Genomic DNA, 8,400 nt, shown 5'->3' with positions numbered 1-8,400 from the left:
TTTGATGATCTAATTAAAATATTACTATATGGAACTAGCTACTTTATTTTAGTAAGAAAATTAATAGAACATATTTATTTTTATTAAATGCTTAGTTGAATTAGTTGAATTAATAGAACTAGTTGAACTAATAGAAGTAGTTGAATTAACAGAACTAGTAAGTGTTTAATGTTTCACCTATATGAACATAGGAAATGTCGTCTGACGACGAAAAAGATTTCATTAAGTGCGAATTCTGTGAAGACCAGCGCGGCTTGTGCGACAGAAATTTCCTTGTTGATGATAGGCGCTTCAGCATCAAGCTGGATGAGACCTTCGAAGTTGATACAGTAAGTCACAACGACAAGTCTTTTTTCGTAATTAAGCATGACTTATATATGCTTCATTTGCTTCAACTTATAATTTTAAATTTTCACTATTCTACTAGCGCATCCCCTGCCATGCAAGAATTTTTGTCTTGGATAAGATAGGTTTCAGTGCTATGGAAACTATGGAGGTAAAGAGAGTTTACCTGAAGACCGAGCATGCTGGTTATACTTTCAACGTCAAATTATACAATGCAGACACGTACACCTATTTTGAATGCAAAACTTGGCAAGCACTATGCAAGGCTTTTGCATTTGAGCCTGATATGGTTATCACCTTTGATATTCTTCCGGAAGATGATATTGAAGGTAATAGGGACATCTGGGTCGATGTGCAGACGCCTCCAGTTCTACCATTATGTGAGTTTCTCAACCATATTTATGTCTTTGATATTGTTTATTCAAAAATAGTTGACAACTAATTTCTATTGACAGCTTATTTCCATTCAAGCAAACATGTCCGGCGCTTGGTAGACAGGACCTACTACTGTCCCGGAGCTGAACTAAACTGTGAGGAGATAAGTCATTATGTTTCATGGCTTGAGGATCTTGATGCTGTTAAGAGAAATCATTTTCCTGAATTTGAAAATCTTAGTACTCAAAACGTGCGACCAATAGTTATCGTATTGAACTACGGTCACATGTATTTAGGAAAGATGGTAAGATTTTTACTATTAGTCCTCAGTGCATCTTTTGCATACATTATTTTTCAAGCTAAACTTTCATTGCTAAGTATATTAATTACTATACGATGTTCTTCAACAAGGACTCCTGATGACAGTTGTGCCTCAGTGGATCGAGACTAAAGGTCGCATGTCAATTGTTAGCTTACGGCCAAGATATCCTACAGTGCACATGAGTGCATTCAGGATTTCTGAAAGCGATGAATGCTTAATAGTGAAAGATTGGAGCAAAATTGTTAACGATCGCAGAGAAGTACTAGGGGGCAGCAATCAGAAGCGCAGCCCATGATTAGGAGACATGTTCATCTGCATGCTCCAATATGATGAATCAGGAGAGCTATACATGTTCTATGCTATTTTACCCGAGAGAGAGCAGCAGGAGTGATTTAGCTAGTTACCATGCTCTTAGTACTTGTTGTCCTCTCATGCGTGTCCGTGTTCTTCGTCCTGAACTTAATCTCAAAGAGTGATTTGCTTTTGTGGTGTTATGAACGCTTATAATATCATGACCATGTTGAACTCGATGATATCTTCGCTAGCTAGTATATACTGTTGTTGGTGATGATATGATGCAAGAGTTTTTATATTAATATGATGGTGATGATGATGATGAGTTATTATATCATTTATGAAAGAAAACCGCATATTAGTTTCAACTGGATGGATCCTAGCTAAGTGATCAAGTATATGCCATATCCATATTACTTGATCACTAAGTGATCAAGTAATATGGATATGGCATATACTTGATCACTTAGCTAGGATCCACATGCATCCAGTCGAAACTAATCTGCGGTACTTTCACCTAATGATTTAACAACTCATTATAATGTAAAACAATCACTAAATTAAATTGAAAACACAAAACTAAAGGAAAAATAAAAATTAAAACCAAAACACACCCAAACATTTAGTACCGGTTGGTGTTACCAACCGGTACTAATGTCCTACACGCACCCGGGCCTGGCTCGTGCCACGTGGTGGCACGTTAGCGCCGGTTCGTGCCAAACCGGTACTAAAGGGGGGGGGGCTTTAGTCTCCACTCCATAGTGCCGGTTGCAGAACCGGCACTAAAGGCCCTTACGAACCAGTGATAAAGGCCTATTCTGCACTAGTGCTGTGAGAGCGAGGAGATAGAGAGAGAAAAATAACGTGTTCTGTCAGATAGAGAGAGCGCATGTGAGAGAGCTTGTAGACAAAAGGCTCCACCATGTCTCGTCTAAGAAGTCAGGACACATGCATGTCACATCATGTCATGCACAGTAGCGGTATTACCTTTAATCGCCCTGACGCAGCTGCACTTGTTCAAAAGTCTGCACATATCCCCATGTATGTAATCCAAGACTGAACAGTACAGATATGGGGTACCAGGTAGCTCGGTCTATGAAAAACTGCATTCCTCATCTTATCGAAGTGCCTTCTTTGTACCCAGAAATTGCCCAACCCTTCATCTGCCCAAACCTCACACTTTGTATTACATTTTTCCTGTGCTTTTCCATCTCATCATCAAAGGGCATGACAAGAGCTGTCATGGATACACCATCACTCTGGGACATATCAAATGGTTGCACATTACCATCTCTACCATGTAGGATGAAATCGAGGAGTTTCTTGCGGCATATCTTATCTTTAGTTCACGTTCTTGTCAACCTAATAGCATCTATTTCTTCTTTAGTCTGAATTTCCTTGATTTTGACACATGAAGCTTCTTCAGATAAGTCAATTGCCTTCTCTTTGAAATTCGGGCAAACAACAGCTCTTCTTGGTCTCTTGCTGGCAATTTCCTCATGACCAATGTTTGGGTAGCATTTCTCTCCTCAATGAACGCATCATCCCTCTTATGAGGCTTTGCTTGTTGACGTATAAATGCATATATGCGGGTGTAGAAAAAAAATTCAGATCTGGTCGCTCTCGCCTCAACCTCGGCAAGCTCAGGTTTTACGCCCTCCCTGCGCATCCATCCTATTCTGGAGATGGCAGAGCCAGAGCACATGGACAACATGGAAGTGATGATGACCGCGGCTGTGCCGGCGGAGGCATGGATGCCTGGCTTCAGGCCTCACATCGGGTGCGCGTTCGACTCCGAGAAATTCTCCAACTTGATGTTGCAAATAGAGGTCCTCGCCGGAGGAGGATCTGTCCCCGACTTCGTGAGCAATAACGACGAGAAAGCTGATAAAGGACATACAATTGACTCTTCCTCAACAATGGCAGGCAGGCCTGTTTTAACCCTAAAGAGCATTCTTATGAATTTGCTTATTCTCACTGGAAGAAGTCCTTTCTTTGTAAAGCTTTTCACTAATGGCATGAAGGAATCCGATGAGACGCATCCAAGAATTAGGATTGTTGATTCAGAGGAAAATGCCCTTATGGAGCTTCTAAGATTCATGTATAGTGGAAAGTTGACAACAATTGAGCCCACTCTTCTGCTCGACATCTTGATGGCTGCTGATAAATTTGAGGTTCTTGCTTGCATGAGGCACAGTCAGTTTCTCACAAGCCTGCCTATGACCACATAATTTGCATTTCTATACCTAGACCATCCATGATCCTCTTTAATGGTTGCTGAAGTTTAGAGTGTAGTACGTGTAGCCAAGGAATTCCTTGCTGACAAATACAAGGATTTTCGTAAGTTCGAAGCTGAAGTGATGAACATCACTCTTGTTGGGATCGAGGCCATTTTTTCGAGTACTGACCTGATATTACTATCTGAAGATGAGGCATATTACTTCTTTCTCAAGTGGGCCAGTCTCCGATACCCAGAATTTGAGGAAAGACGGAAGATCTAGAGTTGTCGTTTACTTCCACTGGTACGCTTCAGTCATATGACAGGTTTGTCACTTCAGAATGTCCTAGCATGCACTGATGATGATATAGACCATGAGCAAGTAGCTCAACGTATTGCTGAGGTACTTCTATACAAAGCTTATCCAACACAGATGGAAGGTACTCCTGCAGCAGAAGTAGCAACCCATCACAATTTTCTGAGCAAACTTACGAGTTGAGGACCATGAAAGTTGTTGCGTTCAGTCGACCCTGCCCACATGTTACAGTTTACATGGCATTAGAACCAAAAGGTCTTGAGTTTAAGATCTGGCTGGCGCAATTTTAAAATAAAAATTGCAGCCCACTTTCGGTCCGCATTTAGGCCCGAGGGAGCCACACGTGAGGGGGAGTGTTGGACGTATAAATGCATAACTCGTATTTCCCCATCAACTTGAGCTTTTGCGTGCAGTTCTACATTGCTTGGCACCTCTTTGTTCCTGAAAACCAAAAAAATGTTGGCTACACTTTTTGATAATAGGAATGTTGGACACATTTTTTGGAGAAAAATGTTGGATGCATTGAAAGAACTGAATGCAATGCAAGTATGTATGCATGAGATGAAACCCACACATAAAAAATATTAACATGGCTGATGTTTAATTACTCATTCTTTTATCCAGCCAATCTAACTATGCTCAATTAGTTGATGCATGAGATGGATAATATACCAATAAATAACAATGGTGTCTCGATCCATATCCTCATATACTACACTGCACATCAAACTAATAAAAATAATAAGTTAATGTCTAAAATTTGAGAACAAAAATAGCAAGGTAAACATACGTACCTGCAGTACCCGCAGAATGTGCAGAGTTTGGCTTAATTCCCCTATAAAGTTTGGAATCAAGTAGATATGTCAATTAGGAGTTCAGATAATGTAGCAATCAAACTGCGAAATCAAGAGTCTACTGGTTACACCGCAAAGCAATAGTTTGTTAACACATTTTCAAACAAGGACAGATCATGGGCGAAGCGGCCAACCATGGAGAGGAGACCGCAAGATCCTCGACCAAAACACACCGAAAGAACAGTCAAAAGCACACACAACATGTGATTCCAGCCAGCTGCCCGATCGACTATCATTCATCCAAGGTTACGATGCCCCAACAAAGATCCGGGAGCACACACACGCTTCGACAAGCTGGCTAGACCCACACCATCTAGGAAAGACCACAAAGGTCCATGATCAAATGTTCAGAACCCGCCAAAAAATTGGAGAAATTGCGTGGCGTCAAAGGAGTACACGCCGACATGATTGGCAAAGCAAACAGAAAAAGCAGAAACCAGATCCGATCCTCGGCAAAACGTCCAAATCCCTGCCCAAAAACCAAAACAACACGGCGAAGCAACCAAATCGAGAAAAAAGACGAAGAGCAAGCATGCGCCGCACGCACGCCACACGGTCATATGTATGTCTTACCGGGGCAGGCAAGGAAGGAGCTGGTCGGCTGGTCCCTCCGGCCTCCGGTGGTGACAGAAGGAAGTGTGTGCGTGAGCGGGGGAGGAGGGAGGGTGCGTCTCGTCAGCTAGCTAGCCTTGCAGGTTCGGAACGAAGCGACGAGTGAGAGGAGAGAGGAGACGCGTATGGGGGAGTGAGGATTGGAATGGAGGCGGGGCAGGGGTATAAATAGAGGCGGGCGCGGTCTAACGCGAGAGAGAGAGAGAGAGAGAAGTGGAAAGATGTCCGTCCGTCCGTCCGTCCGAGGGCACAGGGCGCGGGTTTGGATTTTTGGGGCGAGTCCGTTGGGCGGGAGGGCGATTTCCTCCGGGAAGGGCTTGGGCTCGCGCTCGGCACCGACCTCGCGGAGGAGTAACTCCTTTTCCATTTTGTTGTGACACTGCTGGTTTCTTTCCATTCTTGTTGGCGACCATCCTCCCTCTCCGTTCAAATGTGCCAAGCTGCCCGTCGCTCGAACACAAAAAGGTGTGCCACTTGGTGCGCATTTATATTAGGAAAAGTATATATATGGTATATTTGGAAAACAATTATGGCAATATGAAATTGACTGTTTCATTCACGCGCTGTCATGTGAACATCTGGATCCTCTCTTCTTCCTTAGGTCGATTGGCTCCCCACCTACCACTACCACCGACCTTAGAGCTGCCGCCTCCTTGCATGAAATCAATGTCGAAGGGTGAACCAAATCTATGGGGAAAGAAGTGCTAGGGAGATTAGAGAAGACGGAAGACCAGCAGGGTGTCTAGCATTAGGACAAGCTTAGCCTTGCAATATTTCACAGGGAAGTGGGGACCCTCCTTGGTCCTGCCGACGCTACACCAGTGCATGAAATGGCCCTTTGGCGTTGTTGTGCCAGGCACCCCTCGCGGCATGATCAGATGTCACCTCAAGAACTCCACCTGAGACCAAAGCTACCGACTTGCTGAACTCACTTTAGATTTACACTCATTTCTTAGGGCCACAAGAACGGGCAGCATGGAAAACATCTCGTCATCGTTGTTTGCTGTATGATCCAGTGTAGTGAGCTGGTTATGAATGAACTCGCCGATGGAGATCAAAAGTCCTTGCTCACTGTTCCATTCCATTGAAGCTTCTGCTTGAATTCATGGAACGGACAATGCTAGCGAACTAATCTTCCATGCTCAGCAAAAGATTTCCGCCGACCGACCTAGCCAGTTTGCTGTAAACTTCAATACACACATGAGCTTTCTGGCTGAAAAGGTCAAAATGAGACCTATGATTTCTTGTGGGATTCACACATTCGTAGTCAGCTAGTTTAGTTGTGAGCTAAATTATTGTAATGCCTTCTTTATAGCCAGAAATTGACTAGCCCATGACGCACTCAAATCTAACAAAGTGTATGCCCTTTTTCCTGTCCTTTTCCACATCATCATCTAAGGGCATGATTAAGGCTTTCATGGAGACACCATCACCGTGAGACATTTCAAACGGCTGTAGATTACCATCTTTACCATGCAGGATGAAATGGAGGAGTTTCTTGCGGCATTTCTTATCTTCAGGTCCTGTTCTTGTCAACCTAACAGCCTCTATTTCCTCCTCAGTTCGGATTTCCTTGGTTGTGACAAGTGAATCTTCTTCCTATAAGTCAAACACATTCTCTTTGAAATTCGAACGGGCAACTGCTCTCTTTGGTCTCTTGTTGGCAATGTCCCCATGAGTAATGTTGGTGGTAACATTGCTCTCCTCAACGATCTCATCATCCCTCTCATCATCCCTCTTATGAGGTTTTGCTTGGTTCCTCTTTGTTCCTGAAAACCAGAAAAATGTTGGACACATTTTTTGACAAAAAATGCCGGACACATTTTTTGCAACAAGAAATGTTGGACACATTGAAAGAAGTGAATGTAATGCAAATATGTATGCATAAGATGAATCCCATACATAAAAAATATTAACACGGTTAACTATTCATTCTTTGATCCACCCATTCTAATTATGCTCGCTTACTACACATAGTGGCCTTGTAAAATATATTGCTGAATGGTTATTAAATGCATGAGATGGCAAACTTATCAATAAATAACAGTGATGTCACAATCAACAGCCTCATATACTACACCGCACAAAAAGCTAGGGCTCCTTTGCCTCCCGCCGCCGCCGTTGGTACGCCTCGTGTCCGGTGGCCTTAGGGCCATGGGAGCGGAGTGGATCCTGACCCTTGCCGGCGGGAGGGCTCCGTTTTTTGACATTTCTCTGAGTTTTGTTAGGGTTTGTGTCCTGCTCAGGAAGGAGAAATGGCGGCGGCTCCCTGAAGATGGAATATGGTTCTCCCCGCCTAGGTCCCATTCCGGCGGTACTTCTAGCATCACCGGTGCGCGTGTGGAGGTGTGTCTCCGGCAGATCTGTATTTGGTGGATTTGCTCGGATCTGGTCGTCATTTGGCTATGTTCTTGTGTCTTCAGGTTGGATTCTTCTGATCAACTCTACTCTTCAACGGCGGTGGTTGTTGTTCTGTTGCGGTGGTCCTATGGGGCCGTAGCACGACGACTTCCCGACTGTCTACTATAAATTTTTTTGCTTGGCTCTGGCGAGAGATGGGCGATGACAGCGGCGAGCCTTCGGCTCGCTTCAGTGCTTGTAGTCGTCGGTAGGTGGTCTACGGATCTGGTGTAATTTTTATTATTCTTTAGTGTTCGTTGTACTACCATAATTGAAGATGAATAGGTCCGAAGTTTTTCCGCAAAAAAAAAATACGACACCGCACATCAAACTTATAAAAATAATAATATTATGACCGTGTAATTTGATAACGTGGAAAATGCAATGTTGCATAAACTAAAGCATTTCCATGAATAAGTTATTAATATCTAAAATTTAGGAACAAAAATAGCAAGGTAAGCATACATACCTGCAGTACCAGCAGAATGTGGAGAGTTTGGCATAATTCCCCTGTACAGTTTAGAATCAAGTAGATATGTTAATTAGAAGTAAAGATAAATGTAGCAATCAAATTGCAGAATCAAGAGTTTAGCGGTTACACCGCAAAACAAAAATTGTTAACGCATTTTCATTCATGGACCTAGTTCCCATGGCGGAGCTAGGC

At 43.1% G+C, this 8,400-nt stretch overlaps 1 pseudogene; it reads left to right on the top strand.

Moving 5' to 3' along the window:
- Nucleotides 1-3,021: 3,021 nt before the first annotated feature.
- Nucleotides 3,022-4,160, top strand: LOC123121020 (BTB/POZ domain-containing protein At2g46260-like; annotated as a pseudogene).
- Nucleotides 4,161-8,400: the final 4,240 nt, after the last annotated feature.

This window comes from Triticum aestivum, chromosome 5D (genome assembly GCF_018294505.1).
Source record: "Triticum aestivum cultivar Chinese Spring chromosome 5D, IWGSC CS RefSeq v2.1, whole genome shotgun sequence".
NCBI classification, from domain to species: Eukaryota; Viridiplantae; Streptophyta; class Magnoliopsida; order Poales; family Poaceae; genus Triticum; species Triticum aestivum.
The sequence above is the reverse complement of the archived record's forward strand: the minus strand, read 5'-3'. Positions and strand labels throughout refer to the sequence as shown.